At 44.1% G+C, this 20,528-nt stretch overlaps 1 non-coding gene across 1 annotated transcript; it reads left to right on the top strand.

Annotated features, from left to right (window-relative positions):
- Positions 1–13,254: 13,254 nt before the first annotated feature.
- LOC113889018 lies at positions 13,255–13,361 on the top strand. Its single transcript, XR_003510139.1, has one exon. It is a non-coding gene; the product is annotated as a U6 spliceosomal RNA (small nuclear RNA).
- The last annotated feature ends 7,167 nt before the right edge of the window (positions 13,362–20,528 follow it).

Below are 20,528 nucleotides of genomic sequence, written 5' to 3'. Positions count from 1 at the left end.
TGTTCTAATTTCATTCGTTTACATGTAGTTGTCCAGTTTCCCAGCACCACTTACTGAAGAGGCTCTCTTTTCTGTCCTTTCTCCATTGTAGCTTCTTGCCTCCCTTGTCAAAGAAAAGATGCCTATAGGAGTGTGGGTTCATCTCTCAGCTTTGTGTCTTGTTCCTTTGCTCTCTGTTTCTGCTTTTGTGTCTGTACCATAGTGTCTTGGTAGTATAGTCTGAAGTCAGAAGGTTGATTCGTCCAGTTCCACCTTTCTTTCCAAGATTGCTTTGGCCCTTCTGGGTCTTTTTTCCCCCCATATAAATTGTAAAATTATTAGTCCTAGTTCTTTAAAAAAATGTCATTGGTTGTTTGATAGGGAGGAATTGAATCTTCAGATTGCTTTGGGTAGTATAGACATTTTCACAACATTGATTTCTTTCAAGTCAAGAACAAGGCATATCTTTCTATCTGTTTATTTCAACTTGGCTATCTTTCATCATACAGCCTGTCTTTCTGCATACATGTGTTTTGTCTGTTTAGATAACTTTATTCCTAGCTATTGGAGAAGAAAAATGGAAACCCACTCCAGTACTCTTGCCTGGAAAATCCCATGTACAAGGAGCCTGATAGGCTACAGTCCATGAGGTCCCAAAGAGTCGGACACGACTGAGCGACTTCACTTTCACATTTCACTTTCATGCATTGGAGAAGGAAATAGCAACCCACTCCAGTGTTCTTGCCTGGAGAATCCCGGGGATGGGGGAGCCTGGTGGGCTCCCATCTATGGGGTCGCACAGAGTCGGACGTGACTGACGTGACTTAGCAGCAGCAGCATTCCTAGCTATGCTATTCTTCTTGTTGCAGTGGGGAATGGCACTTTTTTCTTAGTTTCTCTTTCTGATTTTTCTTGTTGTGCTGTAAGTCTGCAAAGGATTTCTGTGTATTAATTTTGTATCCTGGGCTTTACTAAATTCATTGATTAGCTCTAGTAATTTTCTGGTTCTATCTATAGGGTCTTCTATGAATAGAAACAGGTCATCTGCAATCAATGACAGATGGACTTCTTCTTTTCCAATATGTGTTCTTTCTCGTTTTCTTCTCTGATTGCTATGTCTATGACTTTAAAAAAAAAAACTATATTGATTAATAGGAATAGAGTGGGCCCCATGATCTTGATGCTGATCTTAGAGGAAATGCTTACATTTTGACACCATTGAAAATAATGTTTGCTGAGAGATTTTCCTATATGACCTTTCTTATGTTAAGGTAGGTATCTTCCATGCCCATTTATGGAGTGCTTTTTAAACTGGTATTTAGTTTTGTCAAAACCTTTCTCTGCATTGATCAAGATTATCATATGCTTTTTATCTTTCAGTTTGTTAATATAGTGTATCACATTGATTGATTTGCAGATAGCGAAGAATCTTTGAATCCCTGGGATAAACCCCACTTCAACTTGGTGTATGATCCTTTTCATGTGTTTTTGTTTGGTTTTTGCTACAATTTTCCCCAGGATTTTTGCATTGATGTTCATCAGTGATGTTAGCCTGTAATTTTCTTTTCTGTGTGGCATTTCTGTTTCCTTTTGGTTCATGGTGATGGTGGCCTCGCAGAATGAGTTGGGAATGCTCCTCCCTCCACATTTTTCTGGAACAGTTTGACCAGCATAGGTATTATCACATCTCTACCATTTGAAAGCATTCATCTGTGAAGTCCCGGGCATTTCTTTGTTGGAGACTTTTGATCCCAGTTAGTAGTGCTTGTGATTGATCTGTTCATAGTTAGAGCTTGTGACTGGTGTTGGTGCTTGACTTATTCATATTTTCTATTTCTTCCTGGTTCAGCCTTAGAAGATTGTACTTTTCTAAGAATTTGTCCTTTTGTTCCAGGTTATCCATTTTATTGTCATGCAGTTGTTTCTAGTTGTCTCTTATGATCCTTTCTCTTTCTGTGTTGTCTGTTGAAACGTCTCCTTTTTCATTTCAAGTTCATTTGAGTGGGCTGCCTTCTATGGGGTCACATAGAGTTGGACATGAATGAAGCGACTTAGCAGCAGCAGCAGCATATAAGGCTCAGCAACCCCGAGCTTTCCCAGATGTGGGATTTTTAGTGCTAAAACCAGGACAGCTCTGGGCAAACCAGGATCCTGGTCACCTTAGTTCTGTGTATCATCTTCCTCAATCCTGAATGCTCCCCCTTGTCGGTCCCATCCCGTGTTTACTCTCCAATACTCCTCATCCTCCGTTTCTGCTTGCACATCACTTCTGCTGCCCCCAGGGAGTGGTTTATTCATCCTATCTAGGCGCTCTGGGGCTTCCCAGGAGGCACTGAACAGAAAGTGAAAGTGTTAGTCGCTCAGTCATGTCCTGACTCTTTTGCAACCCCATGGACTGCAGCCCGCCAGGCTCCTCTGTCCATGGAAATCCCAGGCGAGAATACTGGTACCTATGCCCTCCTCCAGGAGATGTTCCTGACCTGGGGATAGAACCCAGGTCTCCCGCATTGCAGGTGAAATCTTTACCATCTGAGTCACCAGGGGTGCTAGTGGAAAAGACCCCGCTGCCAGTTCAGGAGACCCAAGAGACATGGGTTCGATCCCTGGGTCTGGAGAAGGAAATGGCAACCGACTCCAGTATTCTTGCCTGGAGAATCCCATTGATAGAGGAGCCTGGCGGGCTACAGTCCAAGGGGTCTCAAAGAGCTGAACATGACCAAGTGACTTAGCACAAATGCTCAGGCTCTCCTGGCAGTGACCACTGTGTTCTAACAGCTTCTCTGTCTCTCTTCAAGTTATAAACTCATTAAAGACTGAGGCAGTTTTTTTTTCCCTTCTACCTATAATCTCAGAGCCTAGCAGAGATTCTGGTGCACAGTAGGTGTGCAATGAAGTTTTATTGATTTAATGACTATCAGTATCAACATATCAAGTGTCATCTATTTCATATGACTACATGGGATGTTATGGACTGAATGTTTGGGTCCCCTCCAAAACTCATATGTTGAAGTCTTAACCCCCAGAGCGGCTGTATTTGGACGTGGATCCTTTAGGGAAATGCATGAGTGTGTGCTAAGTCGCTCAGTCGTCTCCAACTCTCTGCGACCACATGGACTGTAGCCTGCCAGGCTCCTCTGTCCATGGGATTTTCCAGACAAGGATACTGGAGTGGGTTGCCATTTCCTCCTCCAGGGGATCTTCCTGAGTCAGGGATCAAGCCTGTGTCCCAATGCAGGGGGCCTGGGTTTGATCCCTGGTCAGCAAACTAGACTGTACATGCCGCAACTAAGCCCTGGTGTGATTAAATAAATTTTTTTAAAAATTGAAGTAACCCTAAATTCAACACTATACTTTAAAAACAGCATGTGCAGATTGAGCCTATTCCTGTTACAGTCACTCTATCTATGTAGCTCTCTATTCATCCTTCTATCTGTATTTGTTATAACAGTGTTCACCAACTGTGGATATTTATAGTATTTCTGTGATCATAAAGTCAGGATGATTTGAACTTAGGTAAAAAAAAAAGAAGTGGAGAAGGAAATGGCAACCCACCCAGTGTTTTTACCTGGAGAATCTCAGGGACGGGGGAGCCTGGTGGGCTACCGTCTATGGGGTCGCCCAGAGTCGGACACAACTGAAGCGACTTAGCAGCAGCAGCAGCAAAAAAAAAAAAAAGGGACACCAAGAGATCGCTCTTTCTCCCCCTCCCTCCATCCCCCTCACTTTTTCCCCCTGCAGAGTCACCTAGGAAAGACCGTGTGAGCACACACTGAAAAGGAGCTCCCAAAGGGAGCTCTCAGCAGACATCCACCCTGTCAACATTGGGTCTCAGGCTTCCAGCCTCCAGAGTGGTGAGAAAACAAATTTCTGTAGTCAAAGCCACCAGCCTATGGTATTTTGTTATGGCACACCCAGCGCGATAACACAGGGCTCATACCGAGTTCATATAACCATGCTGTGACGATTGATGGGTGTGGTCACACAGGTACCCTCCTGAGTCAGAGAGCTGCTTTCTATTCCAAAACCCTTCCAATAATACTTCCCATCCCATTTTAAGAACATAAGTGTTCAACATGTCAAGATTGACAAACCTATTTTTCTATCATTCTGCTTTACTTCTGCAAACAAGTATCTTAGAATAGTAACTTCTGGGACTGGAAATGGTTACATGAATACGTGGTTCAGTTTCAAATGTATGACTAATATTTTTTGCAGCTAAGTAGCATTTTCTGTTTTCCAATGATACTTTAAAGCCCATTTGTGTTACTGAGTATGCATAATTAATTCCTCCTTTGGAAATGTCTTTGTTTTCTCCACTGAGCTGGTGATTCTTCATCGTCCCACTCAAATCCTACCACTCCCCTCCCACCCCTGGCCACACTTGTCATCCTGTTCCCTGCCTCAAAGCCTGACATCTACAAGCTGCAGCCCCCAGGCCTCGCTGTTCTCAGCGCCTCTTTCTAGGCTCTTGACCAAAGGGAAGCACTATTAGAGTGTGAAGAGAGGAGTGTGAAGGGCGGGGAGAGAGAGGGGTGGGTCTTCTCCCTCCCTCCCTCCCTGCCAGAGCCTGGTCTCCACCATGGGTGCCTTCCTCTGTCATATAGCACCCATGCCGGGTGGCCCCTCTCCTATGACCACAGCTCTGGATGGGTTCTAGGAATAGCACACCCTTTCTCTTTTGTTTCTCCAGGCCCAAGGATGATGGAAGCTTCTGCTGTTAATAGTTCCCAGTGGCTTCTCCATTCATCTTGATTCTTTTTACCTTGCCCACAGTGTGAGTTAAGGGTTAAGTTGTAACCCCTGCCCCCAATTCCTATGTTGAAGTTCTAACCCCCAAGACCTATGTTGAAGTTCTAACCCCCTAAGTGACTGTCTTAGGAGAGTGTCTCCAAAAAGGTAATTAAAGTTAAACAAAGTCATACAGGTGGACCCTAATCCAATCTGACTTGTGTCCATATAATGAGGCCCAGGTGGCACTAGTGGTAAAGAACCCGCTTGCCAATGCAGGAGACATAAGAGATGTGGGTTCGATCCCTGGGTCTGGAAGATCACCTTGGAGGAGGGCATAGGAACCCACTCAAGTATTCTTGCCTGGAGAATCCCATGGACAGAGGAGCCTGGCGGGCTACAGTCCATGGGGTGCCAAAGAGTCGGACATGACTGAGCAACTTAGCATATACACAGTAAGAGAAGATTAGGACATCGACAAGCAGAGAAGGAAGACAGTCTGTGGGCGAGGCAGCCGTCTGCAAGCCAGAGAGAGAGGCCTCAAAAGAAACCAACCCTGCCCACATCTTAATCTTGGACTTCCCAGCCTCCAGAAAATAAATGTCTGTTGTTTTTAAGCCACTCATCAATTGTGGTGGTAGCTTAGTCACTCAGTCGTGTCCAACTCTTTGTGAACCTGTGGGCTGTAGCCCACCAGGCTCCTCTGTCCATGGGATTTCCCAGGCAAGAATACTGGAGTGGGTTTCCATTTCCTTCTCCAGGGCATCTTCCTAACCCAGGGATCAAACCCAAGTCTCCTGCATTGCATGCTGTTTCTTTACCTCTGAGACATCAGGGAAGCCCACTTATCAATGGTACTTTTGTTACAGCAGCCTAAACGGACTAAGGTTTTGCTACAGCAGCCCCAGCAAACTATGACACCATGGTCAATCGTCCCATCACTAAACCACTTGTGGAGCCCTGGGGATGTGCTGGTTATATCCTTCTCGGACCTGGTCTCACACAGCCAACCTCACCAAGGACACTTATCATATGTCCCTTTATCCACTCCACGGTATCTATCATCACATTCCTAAGTTTATAAATATGTCAACGTTTGTGTTGTGAATACCTGTTCCTGAAATACTGCAGGACTTACTTTCACAGTAAGGTTCCTAAGCTGTTTCTAAGCGAGGAGCCAAGTGACATCCAAGTCTCTGTGTGGAGCATCTTGTCGTTTTAGGAAAAATCTTTTCACATTTTTTACATCAGCTGCTGCTGGAAGGCCTGGGGTGATGACTGAAGTCCAGAGAGCTTTTGGAGATGCTGTGTGAGAGTTTTTGCTGCTGCTTCAGTGGCTGGGAGACCCAGTGGCTGGTGAGCTGGAACATGTAGGGAGGCCCTGGGTTCTGCATTTAAGGAGATCTAGGGAGGAAAAAAAGATACCGCTACAGTGAGTTGTTAGAACAGCAGAAAAAGCTATTTAATTCAACTTATTGAAGGAATATAAAGGGCTTCCCTAGTGGCTCAGTGGTAAAGGATCCACCTGCCAAGCAGGAGATGTGGGTTTAATTCCTGGGTTGGGAAAATCCCTGGGAGAAAGGAATGGCATTGCACTCCAGTATTCTTGCCCGGAGAAATCCATGGACAGAGAGGCTGGTTGGCCAAAGGCGGACAGAACCTAGTTACTGACCAACGACAAAGTAGTGTAAAACAATTTTATAAAATCATAGGACGGGATGGGATTTATTGAGATGTCCCAGTTTTACCACCTTCCGCCTCATTCACCCCTCAAGTATTGAGTTACTCCTAATAAATACATTTCTTTGTCTCCAAAGCACTTTCACAACCATATTTCATTTGAGCCTCAAGGAAATTGTGTGAGGTAGATAGGGAGGTATTAATGTCTCCATTTTACAAATAAATGAAACTGAAGAGCAGGTAGTTGAAATGCCAGCATTCAAGGAGCTAAAAAGTGTTAGACCTGGGCCCGGAGACTCGTGATCCTCAGACCAGGTGGGTATTGATAGAGTTCCCATCGTTTACCCTCCCTGCTAATCTGGGCATGTGCACTAAAGACTGATGTCACACGTGGACATTCCATCCAAAACTCACAGTGAGGAAGGACTTCTCAACATCTGGCCGTGAGCAGAAAATGCAGAGGAAGGGAGAGAGTGAGAGAAAGACCTAATACGAGCTGAGTTTACGGGGACCAGGAAGGGGCACATGCACTCTTATCTCAGCCCTGACTGGGCAGAGCAACACAGGAGAGCAAGCAGATGTACAGAGGCTGAGCCTCTCCAAACATTGTCCCCCTCCTGACTCCATATTCAGCTGGCAGGCCCCAGGAGTCAGGTCATCCATTACCTCCCTCTAATGCTCTGATGGATATGTTTGCAACACACAGGGTTTCCATTAATCTAGGGAAAGTCCTACTTTAGGCTTTCACTGAATCTGAAATTGCTTCAGCCATGACTGCTGTCTCCAGTGAACTGGGTCCCTCTCCTTCCACAGAGATGCCCCACACAGGCTGCTCTCACCTGCACCCTCCACCTGCCTCTCTCTCTTTATATATATCTTTAAATTGGAGGGTAATTGCCTTACAATGGTGTGGTGCTCTCTGCCATACATCAATATTAATCAGTCATAATGATATATATGTATATATCCCCTTACCCTCTTGAGCCTCCCTCGGCCCGCATTCCACCTCTTTAGGTCATCACAGACTCCAGGTTGGGCTCCCTGTGCTATATAGCAGCCTCCCACAAGTTATGAGCATACATGGGGCTTCCTTGGTGGTTCAAATGGTAAAGAATCTGCCTGCAATGAAGGAGACTCAGGTTTGATCCCTGGATTAGGAAGATCTCCTGGAGATGGGAATGGCAACCCACTCCAGTATTTTTGCCTGGGAAATCCCATGGACAGAGGAGCCTGGCGGGCTGCAGTCCATGGGCTCTCAAAGAGTCAGACACATCTGAGTGACTTTGAGAGTGAGTGAGTGTATATACATCAATGCTACCTTCTCAATTTGTCCTAGCCTCTCCTTCCCCCGCCGTGTCCACAAGTCCATTCCCTACATCTGCATCTCCATTTCTTCTCTGTAAATAGGTTCATCAGTACTGTTTTCCTAGATTCTGTATATATGTGTGGTGCATGCATGCTGAGTCACTTTGGTTGTGACTTTGGTCATATAGACCCCATAGACTGTAGCCTGCCATAATGCATATCATACATGCATTAATATACAATATTTGTTTTGCTCTTTCTGACTTTCTCACCTGCTCTCTTTACTCCTTCTCTACATCTATCCTTGGAGGCCCACCTTCTCCAAGAAGCTTGAGTGTTTCAACCCTCAGGGATTTTTGTCTCAGCTGCATTCCTGAAGCCATTATCATACAGACCCCCAAACTCAGCACTGAACATATGCTCTTCAGGACTAGTTCTCTGATGAGATGTCAGCCCCTGGAGAATCAAGCTGGAATCCCACATCCTACTGAATCTATGCTCCTGCTAGTAGATCCATGCATGCTAGCTGTGACTTTTCTGGGAAAGAGTAGGCAAAACTAGGGTTAAACACAGCCAGTCATTGGAATCCAAGAGGAAAGGGGGAAGGAGTGGGAATTAATTGTCTTCCCGTGTTGGAAGTTTTCACTGTTGTTTCAAGATCCGTGTACAGTAGCATATTCATGTTGCTCTAGGATTAGCACAAGGTACAAGAACAAACAGAAGCCTTCCTTTGTGCTATTTTAGGAACAAGGAAAATAAAATAATACCTTCCAAATGGAGGAACAGCCTAGCTTTCTGTGACACAAGAATGGGCTCATAACACCTCGGCTGTAACTGTTTCAAATGGAATCCTATTACAGTGTAGAGGATATTTATCAGTGTATTTGAGGAACCCTTTCTTCTAAGTCCCCCCAGGGGGAGATCCACAGGCTCAGGCAGGCTCCTCTCAAACTCTCCTATTCCACCCTGGCAGGTCCCAGGGACTCCCCCACCCCACCACCTCTCCTCTTGGTAATTGTCACCACCACCCCAAGCTATCAAGTTTCTCACCCCTTCCTGAGGGGCTCTGGAAACTGGTCTCTTTATGCCCACCTGTTGGACTGCACCTCACAGGCCTACAAAGCCTATATTTGCCCAGCTTCAAGACTGACGAAAGCCTGGATTGAGCAACAGAGGGCTTCCCCGGTGGCTCAGCGGTGAAGAATCCACTAGCAATGCAGGAGACACAGGAGATGGGGGTTCGATCCCTGCACCAGGAAGATCCCCTGGAGAAGGGAATGGCAAACCCACTCCAGTATTCTTGACCAGAGAATCCCATGAACAGAGGGACCTGCCGGGCTACAACCCATAAAGTTGCAAAGAGTCAGGCCTGACTGAAGTGCCTTAGCCTGCACACATGGATCAGGCAACAGAGACTTCAGTGGTTTGACAGATGGGGAGCTTCTGTGTCTGAAGCAAAGTCCTGGAGCGACCTCCCACCCTGTGCAGCATACACCTTCAGGACGTGGCAGCAGTCTTTGCTCCTGGTGGAGGGGGAGATTGCCAGTTACAGGGGAGTTGATGTCAGATGGGCTCATCGATTACCAGGGAAACCAACAGAAAGGCACACACCTCACCGTCCCTTTGATAAGAACAATCACTAGCTGGCGCCCAAGGCAAGTATGTAGGAAGGCCAGAGTAAGTGTAAATGAAGCAGGCACTGGTCGGGCAAGGGACAGACAGAGAGCAAGGGAACAGCCATCTTGAGTGGGCTAGTCAGCCACCACCATTCCTGGTTGTCCCTGAAAAAAAGCTTCCAGACCCTGATTTTAAGACTTTAATGCCCATGATGACAAGAGGAAAGACAAAAATGGGGAATTACATGCGTGTGTGTGTGTGTGTCCAGTGGCTAAGCTGTGTCTGACTCTTTGCAACCCCGTGGGTTGTAGCCTGCCAGGCTCCTCTGTCCATGGAACTTTCCAGACAAGAATACTGGAGTGGGTTGTCATTTCCTCCTCCAGGGGATCTTCCTGACCCAGGGATCAAACCTGTATCTCCTGCATTGGTAGGTGGATTTTTTACCACTTGAGCCACCTGGGAAGCCTGAGGAAATATACAGAGTACAAATCTAACAGTCTTGAATTTGGTCCAGAGCACCTGATGATCTGGTTGAAATAACTGGAAATTTCCTTTATGTCAACATTGGGTGTTGTAAGCAGATAGGGGAGGGGGTCCCTGGAGAAAGATAATCAAGCTTGACCTCATTTTGGTCCAAGAGATTTTGTGATCTAAACCTGGCCACAATGCTTGCCCTTAAACAGGTCTCAGTAATTAATGATCTTAAGGGGAGAAAGGACTGCAGGCACGAAGGGAAAGCAGTCAAGAAACAATGGGTCTAGGACTCCCTTGGTGGTCCAGTGGCTAAGACTCCGAGCTCCCAATGCAAAGGGGCTGGGGTTCCATCCCTGGTCAGGGAACTAGATCCTGCATGCCACAACTAAGAGTTTGCACGCCCCAACTAAAGATCCTGCATGCTGTATGATGTGGCCATTGAAAAAGATTGGTCCACATTAAAAAATATATACCTTAAAAATTTTTTTTAATAGAGAAATAGAGGTGAGCAAGAAATAATCAACACAGCAACAGGCCTGTTTTTGTTCTTCATTTGTCTTTAGCTCTGGGGTAAAACCATCAGTTGTGGGGGGAAGGCTAAGCAGAAAATTCTAGCCAGGGTTTTGGAATTTAAGTCCAAGATTATATATATATATATATATATATATATATAAAATATACCATTCAGCCTCCCAAATAGGTGGTATAATGTCGGGTTGTGCCGCCAAATGTGCAAAGAACATAGAATTCCTATGGTTCTTTTTTAGTAGGGACTATGAATTTACATTTCAAAGCATCCATGTCTAAAAAAATTGGCTTCTAATGTAGTTTGCTGTAAAAAGCCAAACTATTTAGTACAAAGAGTTATACTCATGCACATACATATAGACTACATATGCACATGTGTATATTTTTTAAGAATTTTTTTGATGTGGACCATTTTTAAAGTTGTTTATTGAATTTGTTACAATATTGCTTCTGTTTTTCGTTTTGGTTTTTGAGCAGTGAGGCATGTGGGATCGTGGTCCCCCCCATCAGGGGTTGAACCTGCAGCCCCTGCATTGGAAGGCACAGTCTTAACCACGGCACCACCAGGGAAGTCCCTTTTGTTTAACTCTTAAGTAAAAACAAGAAGCCATTTGGCCACAGTCTAAATATTCAGGGAAAGAAGTAAGTAGAATTACTCCTGTTGGAAATGCCACATTAATTTATTATGCATAGCATGATCAAACAAGAGGCCACAAGACAGAACAAGCAGACTATGCTCTTTCAGAGGTAAAAGAGAAATGCAAAGATGCTAAGTCGTGGTCCTTCCTGAGAATTAATTTTGCCCCCAGGATTCTTAGCAATTAGGTCTTTTCATCTTGGAGGTATCAGAGGCAAAGGAGGGCGCACAGCACCAAATCCATGGCACAGAGTTCAACACACAGTATTCTACCTGGGGACGTGGAATCAAAAACCCAGCACTGAGAAGGAGTCATACACAGACATAAGATTTATGGAGGCCATGCAGGGAAAGAAAATATATGGGTTACATATCATACCACTCTGGATGCAACCATTTTTCACACAGCAGAAACTGAGAGAGAAGATAAAGGAGAAAGACAAAGAAAAGTGGGGAGGGGCTTTCCCTGGTGGTCCAGTGGTTAAAAATCTGCCTTCCAATGCAGGCGATGAGGGTTTGATCCCTGGTGGGGGAACTAAGATGCCACAAGCCACAGGGCAATTAAGTTTGCAAGTCACAACTACTGAGCCCGGGAGCCACATGTAGAGAGAAGCCCACACCCCACAATGTAAGATCCCACATGCTGCAATTGAGACCCACCAAGGCGATGGAAAGCTGGAATCAAGATTGTCAGGAGAAATATCAATAACCTCAGATATGCAGATGACACCACCCTTATGGCAGAAAGTGAAGAGGAACTCAAAAGCCTCTTGATGAAAGAGAAAGAGGAGAGTGAAAAAGTTGGCTTAAAGCTCAACATTCAGAAAACTAAGATCATCGCATCTGGTCCCATCACTTCATGGGAAATAGATGGGGAAACAATGGAAACAGTGTCAGACTTTATTTTTGGGGGCTCCAGAATCATTGCAGATGGTGACTGCAGCCATGAAATTAAAAGAGGCTTACTCCTTGGAAGAAAAGTTATGACCAACCTAGATAGCATATTGAAAAGCAGAGACATTACTTTGCCAACAAAGGTCTGTCTAGTCAAGGCTATGGTTTTTCCAGTGGTCATGTATGGATGTGAGAGTTGGACTGTGAAGAAAGCTGAGCGCTGAAGAATTGATGCTTTTGAACTGTGCTGTTGGAGAAGACTCCTGAGAGTCCCTTGGACTGCAAGGAGATCCAACCAGTCCATTCTAAAGGAGATCAGTCCTGGGTGTTCTTTGGAAGGAATGATGCTAAAGCTGAAACTCCAGTACTTTGGCCACCTCATGTGAAGAGTTGACTCATTGGGAGAAACTCTGATGCTGGGAGGGATTAGGGGCAGGAGGAAAAGGGGACAACAGAATGAGATGGCTGGATGGCATCACTGACTCGATGGATGTGAGTTTGAGTGAACTCCAGGAGTTGGTGATGGACAGGGAGGTCTGGCGTGCTCTGATTCATGGGGCCGCAAAGAGTCGGACACAACTGAGCGACTGAACTGAAGTGAACTGAACTGAACTGAAAGGCGATGGCACCCCACTCCAGTACTCTTGCCTGGAAAATCCCATGGGTAGAGGAGCCTGGTGGGCTGCAGTCCATGGGGTCGCAAAGAGTCAGACACGTCTGAGCGACTTCACTTTCAATTTTCACTTTCGTGCATTGGAGAAGGAAATGGCAACCCACTCCAGTGTTCTTGCCTGGAGAATCCCAGGGACGAGGAGACCTGGTGGGCTGCCATCTATGGGGTCGCACAGAGTCGGACATGACTGAAGCGACTTAGCAGCAGCAGCAGCAGCATAGCCATAAAAGAATTTAAAATATTAAAAAAAAAAGAAAAGTGGGGCAAGTAAAGGTAAAATCAAGAAAGAGAAGGATGGAGCCTCCTCCTGGCCACCTGGCTGACCCCTCGTCAGCAACTCAGCAGCCACTCAACATCAGCACTCTCTCAGTATCCCTGCTGTCTCCATGGTGATTTAATGTGATTCTGATGGATGTGACTAGTTCGTGAACGCTTCCTGGAGCTGGGCACTGTTGGTGCTAACTCCATTTTCCAGATGAGAAAACAGTGCTTCCGAGATTGTTAACAACTTGTCCCAAATCACCGAGTTGCTAAAATTGTGGGATCAGGCCATTGAACCTAGGCTGTTTCAGGCCCAAACGTGTGCTCTTGGTGAGCAAAGTAAAAAATAAGATGGTGTTTAATGGAGGAGAACATGAACATGTATTGAGTACTTAATATATACGTGGCATGTGATCCTCACAACAGTCCTGCAAGGGAGGTATCATTCCCATTTCATAGATGAAGAAATTGAGGCTCAGTGCTCACTTTGGCAGCACATATACTTAAATTGGAATGATACAAAGAAGATTAGCATGGCCCCTGCTCAAGGATGACATGCAAATTGGTGAAGCATTTCATGTTTTTATGGCAGAAACCATCACAACATTGTAAAGCGATTTTCCTCCAATTAAAAAATAAAGTTAAAAAAGTATGAATAAAACAGGGAAATGTCTTTAAAAGTTGAGGCTCAGAGAGGTTACATAACTTATCTAAAGTTGCACTGCAAAGCCCCGGTCTGGGGCACTTCACCTCCTCTGTGTCTATGCTGAGAGTTTTGTACTTTCTCTCTGAAATAAATCCTGTTTGCTTGCTACCATGAAAAAGAAAAAGGCCAGGTCTCTCAGACTGCAAAGCCCATATTCTATTTGTTAAAAATATATATTGTTGTTTTGCTCCTAAATTTTCTTTATTTATCATTATTTATTTGGCTTCTTCAGGTCTTCACTGTGGCATGTGGAATCTAGTTTCCTGACCAGGGATCAAACCCAGGCTCCCTACATTGGGACTAGTGTCTTAGCCACTGGAACACCAGGGAAGTCCCCCATATTCTTTCTTATTCTTTCTTCCAGATAGAATTCGCAGGAATTTCACAGATTGAACTAAGTAATTAAAAATCTCTCCTTTAGATATTTTTAGTTCTGCATATCCAAACCAAACACCTAGTGTATTTGTCAGAATTTGAAAGAAGTCTATTAAAGACTGCTTGCAAGAAAACCACTGTATAAACTATGTTTTATAAGTTCTTCTGTTTTAATTATTTAGGTTTTCTAAAGTTTGAAGGAAAAAAAAAAGGAGACAGAAACCAGTTTTTAATGATTTGGAATTAGGATTCATGAATACACCAGATTCTTTCTTGGTACTGGGGGAAAGCAGAGAATAAATGTGGTGGGAAACTATGAGGGTCCAGAGATTCAGACTTGAGCCTGGAATAGACATTAAAGAGGTATTTCAAGGACTTCCCATGTGGTCCAGTGGCTAAGACTCTGTGCTCCCAATGCAGTGGTGTGGGCTCGATCCCTGGTCAGGGAACTAGATCCCACATGCCACAAGGAAGATTGATCTTATGTGCTGCAACTAAGACCCGGTGCAGTGAAATAAATACTCAATAAATTAAATATTTAAAAGAAACCTCAATTATTAAAAAAAAAAAGATGCAATTCTAATTTATTTTAGAAATAGCTTGTGTGTCTGCTAGTCAACAGTAGAGCTAAGGCCAGAACCTGGGGTTTCCCAATTCTTAAACCATTGTTTTTTCTTAGACATGAACCATGAATTGCTTTAGAGAATAATCCTTTCTCTTCCTCTCTTAATCCAGAATGGGGGGGGGGGGGCGGGGAGTGAGAAAGATTAAAGACTTAAAAAAACAATCAGGACATCAAGAATCAAGTTATCCTGGAAGGAGGTCAAGACAGTAACCACAGAGGCTGGAGTTAAGGGGAGGAGAACCAGGCAAGATAAGGTCTTAATCTAAAGCAATTAGAGTAAGCAGGCAAGCTTTTGTTACTTGTTTTTAGCTGAACGCTGTGAACAGAAAGTTTTTTGAAATCCTTGGCTAAATCAAAACCTGCAAAGTGAGGACTTCTAACCTTCAAGAAAAAAAAGCTGAGCGTGAGACAAAAAGGTATTTGTTTTTATACTTAACTTGGTAGGGAAAAGGAAAGAAAAATAAGATGTCAGTTCAGCTGGGTCCCAATTCCAGCCCTGGGAAGCCCAAAGCCCACCCCTCTTGGTTTTATTTTTAAGAATAGCATTTTTCCCTCCCTTGGCCAAGTTCAGTGTGTAGGATCTTAGTTCCCTTACCAAGGATCAAACCTTCACCCCCTGAAAGCGTGAAGTCTTAACCACTGGATTGCCAGGGAAGTTCTACCCTCCCCACCTTGGTTTTTGTAAATAGTCCTGAAGGGCTTTCTTGGTTTCTAGACTACTGAGATCTTGCTTCCGTGTGTAAAGAGATGGAAGTCAGGCTTTACATCCCAGTAATAGGGAACAAATTTGATTGGGAATGGCTGGGTTACCATCTAACACTGACATGTCATTTTCCCCTGACCGGGCTCAGCTTCCATCCATCCGGCTGGCTTTTCTTTCATGGTCTTATTTCTTTCCTTTCTGCCCTCTGCCCCTACTCCCCTCTCCTTGCAGGAGCAGAAACAAGAAACTCTTCCTCTAATCTCCAGCCTGGCAGGTTTTCCCTCCCCTGGAGTCCAGGTGCCTGTAGCATTAGCTCCTCAGTGGCTTTCCCCAAGGAGACAGCTCCCTCCTTCCTCTTCCCAAAAAGGAATCATGGGGCCAGCTGTTAAGATTTCAAACAATTATTTTTTTCACGTCTTTACTCAACATGGGAAAATCTCTGAAGTTTAAGGTGGCACCTGGCTGTCCTGTAGTGCTTGTATTTCTTTCAAGGCTTTGTTCTGTCTGGAATTTTATTATAATAACTAATGATGGGATTTCTTTAATGGTCCAGTGGTTAAGATTCTGAGCTTCCAATGCAGGGGGGTCACAGGTTCAATCCATGGTCAGGAAATTAAGATCCCACATGCCACATAGTGTGGCCAAAAAGCAAAACAAACAAACAACCACTACAACAAAAAACTAATGGGAATGAACATACCTTGATGTTTACATAATTTTAATAAATCAACTTCAAAATGATAAAACATTAGTAATCAAATAGAGATTCACTCAGTCATATCCAACTCTTTGGGACCCCACAGACTGTAGCCCTCGAGGCTCCTCTGTCCATAGGATTTTCCCAGGCAAGAATATTGGAATGTGTGGTCATTTCCTCTCCCAGGGGAATCTTCGTGACCCAGGGATCAAACCCGTGTCTCCAGTATTGGCAGGTGGATTCTTTACCACTGAGCCACATGGAAAGGCTAGCTTCTATCAATGATTCACACCAAAAGGTGGTTCAATGAAGCAGCTATGATGAGGCAGTACTAGAATTCAAAGGGGAATCAGGTACCCTTGAAACTCAAACCTAATAATAGTAGAAAACACCACCCACTTACTTACCCAATATACACAGATTTGAAACTGTTTCTTTGAGAATGTTTCTGTTTGGGGGGATAATTCTCTTATTTGAAGGCTCTAAGTAATGACAGGCAGAGAAGATGCCTCAGTGACCTGATAGCCATGCCCTGGAGAGACAGCTGAGAGAGGGGTCCCCAACCTCCGGGATCTAATACCTGATGATCTGAGGTGGAGCTGATGTAATAATAATAGAAATAAAGTACACAATAAATGTAATGCACTTGAATCATCCTGAAACCTTCCCCACTTCTCCAATTCATGGGGAAAATCCCCTTTCATAAAACTGGTCCCTGGTGCCAAAAAGTTTAGGGATATTCAAAGGAATGTTCTTTGTCCTTCACACCCACGCTGTTTGTCTAACTGCCCCATCTCACAAAGCTTTAACCTCCCCTAGCATCACACGCCTCTTCCCACTTTGAGGGGCAGGGTGCACACCAGTGTTCAGGCCTCAGGTCCTCCCTGGGCGCTGGTGATCTGTCCTTCTCATCCTGGCTCTGTAAGGCACTCCCCTAAGTTTTTCCTGCTCCCCTGTTTCTCTAGTTCCTCCTGAATCTTCCTAGATAAACCTGTCTAAATGATGCAAGAACTTTCTATCTAATGAATCTGTGATTTTCTCCACTTTAATCACACCTGGGCTGTGTCTACCACACTCTCTCCACAGCTGCACTTGTCGTTTCTGTTTCGTTTTCAGCTTTCTATTTTACACTGGAGTACAGCCGATTAACAATGTTGTGATGGCTTCAGGTGGACAGCAAAGGGACTCAGATGTATGTATTCATGTGTCCATTCTCCCCCAAGCCCCTCTCCCACCCAGGCTGCCACATAACATTAAGCAGAGTTCCCTGTGCTGTACAGTAGGTCCTTCATTATCCATTTTATTGTCAGATTTTATTTACTCCTTATTTTCTTTATGTCCCCTAAATGAATTTCCTCAAAACCCAGTTCCTCTCCTCTCAGGCCCCATAGCTAGTATTTCATTTTCACAATCACCTTGCCTCATGTAGGAGTGTGGTGGGCGGGGGGCGTGGCAAACTGGCGCAGTGGAGGGAGGGGGCCTTAGCCACCTGCAGTCTGCGGCCTGAACAGCCACAAGGCTCCCCCAGTGGCAGAGTGGTACAGACTCTGCCTGCCAAGGCAGGAGATGCAGTAGACTCGGGTTCGATCCCTGGGTCTGAAAGATCACCTGGAGTAGGAAATGGCAACCCACTGCAGTATTCTTGCCTGGAAAATTCCATGGAAAGGAGGAGCCTGGCAGGCTACAGTCCATGGGGTTGCAAAGAGTCAGACAAGACTGAGCATGCACGCATATCATAGACACCAATGTTGAGTCAAACATCCCAGCTCACTTTTGGAGGGTTTAATTATGCCTTAATGCTCCTTATCATAATTAAGCAGAAATAGTGATTCTAATTAGCATATTTACAGAAACCACACAAGTATGCTTCCCTGGTGGCTCAGATGGTAAAGAACCCACCTGCAATGCAGGAGACCCAGGTTCAATCCCTGGGTCAGAAGATCCCCTGGAGGAGGAAATGGCAACCCACTCCAGTATTCTTGCCTGGAGAATTCCATGGACAGAGAAGCCTGGCAGGCTACAGTCCACAGGGTCGCAAAGAGTCAGACATGACTGAGCAAATAACACACACAAGTAGGTCTATATAATCGCACACTTCACCTACTCGTAGCTTAATGGTGTTCCATCTGTGTTTACTTTGCCCTGGTTTCCCTTTCAGCTTGAATGAGCACAACTTTTGAAGTCTTTAATTTATGACTGTTTTAACTTAAGCAAGCCCTGCTAGAGGGTGACAGATGGTAAATGTCAAAAACCCAGAGAGAGGGTTTCTGTTTAGCCTTTGATTTTTGTTTTGTTTTTTAAGCCAGAGAAATGTCCGATTGTGCTCATAGTTTGTCGGAGAAGGCAATGGCAACCCACTCCAGTGTTCTTGCCTGGAGAACCCCAGGGACAGGGGAGCCTGGTAGGCTGCTGTCTATGGGGTCGCACAGAGTCAGACACGACTGAAGAGACTTAGCAGCAGCAGCAGCAGAAGGAGAAAATTATTTCTGTTCTCAAAACACTATAATAATAACAAAAGTAAAACAAAGAACATGGACTTCCCTGGTGGTCTAGTGATTAAGAATCTGCCTGCCAATGCATGGGACGCTGGGTCAGTCCCTGGTCCAGGAAGATTCCATATGCCCGTGTGCCACAACCACTGAGCCAGAGCTCTAGAGTCTGTGCTCTGCAACAAGAGAAGCCATCGCAATAAGAATCCTGAGCACAGAAGGTAAAGAATAGCCCCTGTTCACTGCAACTACAGAATGCCCAAGGGCAGTAACGAAGACCCTTTGTAACCAAAAATAAATAAATAAATAAATAAATCCTTCAAAAAAATCATCATCACCATGATGGCACTGATAATGGTGGCAGTGATTATAGCAGCCACCAACCCAGAGGTACTTGTATGTGCCAGGCACTGTCTCAGGAAGTATTCCTACCTTATTATTTTTTGAGGGGGGTTATACAGTGAGGCATGTGGGATCTTAGTTCCCCCTACCGGGATCGAACCTGCACCACTTACATTGGAAGCACAGAGTCTTAACCACTGGACCACCAGGAAAGTCCCGTTCCTACATTACTTTATTTAACCTTCATAATAAATTTAAAAGGTAATCGTAACTGCTTCAATTTTATAGAAGAGAAAACTGAAGGTAAGATAAACTGATAAAATTTCCCACTACTACTGTGAAGACATAAGCAGTAAGACCCAGGGTCAGAATTTGAATCCAGGACTCTCCAGCTTCAGGCCACACAGTGAGCTTCTCTATCCTGTCTCGCCACCTCTCCTGCCATATCATTATACAGTTATTCCACAACTGCAGTTAGTTTGTTCATAACAATATATGTTCTTAAAAACAGTACCCTGTTCTACCTATCTAAAACACAGAAATAATTTCCATTATGTAGGGGTAAACTATAGATTTTATCAATTATCAAAACTTCAGCCATTCCTAAAGAATTGGGAAATGAAAGTCTTTTTTTTTTTTTTTTGAAAAGTCTATTTTTTAATTGCCCAAAATGAAAGTCTTGTTTTTTTGTATGTAAAATTCGTAAGGGTTTTTATGTGGTTGTAGCCTAAGGGAAGAGATACTGCTACGTTGAGAAGCCATTAAAGGTTTAATTTTTTTTTCCTTAAGAGATTAGGGAAGCTTTGCTCAGTAAATTGGTTTGCTTAAATTGTTTGTGAAAATTTAAAAATTCCCCAAGTTCCTCCAAGCAGAATCAGTTAGTTTCTTATCCTTGTTTCAACTGCTCTTTCTTTGTGCATGTTTCTCTTACAGGATAGTACTTCGTATTCAGTGTGGTAACTATCTGTTTCTGTCCTGGGCCATAGACTAGACTCCCAGAAAGTGGGGTTAAGACCATTGTACCCTTAGCAGCTAGCACATAACAGTATTTAATACATATTTACTGATTTAGTGAGTGATTGTAAGTAGAGTAAGAAGACATTTTACTTTTATATAATAGATGGCTCATTACAAGATTAGTGTTCAGTGTTTTGTGTGAATCCTGGCAACCCACTCCAGTACTCTTGCCTGGAGAATCCCCATGGTCAGAGGAGCCTGGTGAGCTACAGGCCATGGGGCTGAAAAGAGTTGGACACGACTCAGCAACTAAGCACAGCACAGTGCGGATCTCACTTAAAATGGACATTCAAGGAATTCCCTGGTGGTCCAGTGGTGAGGACTCCACACTTTCACTGCCAAGAGCAGGAGTTCAGTCCCTGGTCAGGGAACTAAAAGCCCAAGTCACACGGGGTGGCCAAAAAAATAAAATAAATAAGATGGACATTCATTTCATTTTTCTGAGTTTATATGGAATGAAATCTATTTTTGCTGGAAGAGATCTTGTTTAACACCACTGGTAATAAAGAATACATGATAATAAAAAAGCATTTTCAGGGGAGAAAATTTGGGCATGAATGCTCGTAACTATATACATAAATAAACATCATTAATTCTGAAAAGTACAAAATATTTGACCCATTAACAGAATAGATAATAATGAAAACTGATGACTTTTCTGTTAAGTAAACAAAAACTTTGTTCCCTTTACCCAAAGCCATTTGAGACTTTTTAAAATGGCAAATGATGAAAAAAAAATTAAATGCTTTTGTTTGCATATATTGAAATAACCAAACATCTTTTGTCTTTTATTCTGTG

This window comes from Bos indicus x Bos taurus, unplaced genomic scaffold, assembly GCF_003369695.1.
Source record: "Bos indicus x Bos taurus breed Angus x Brahman F1 hybrid unplaced genomic scaffold, Bos_hybrid_MaternalHap_v2.0 tig00003423_arrow_arrow_obj, whole genome shotgun sequence".
NCBI lineage: Eukaryota > Metazoa > Chordata > Mammalia > Artiodactyla > Bovidae > Bos > Bos indicus x Bos taurus.
The sequence above is the reverse complement of the archived record's forward strand: the minus strand, read 5'-3'. Positions and strand labels throughout refer to the sequence as shown.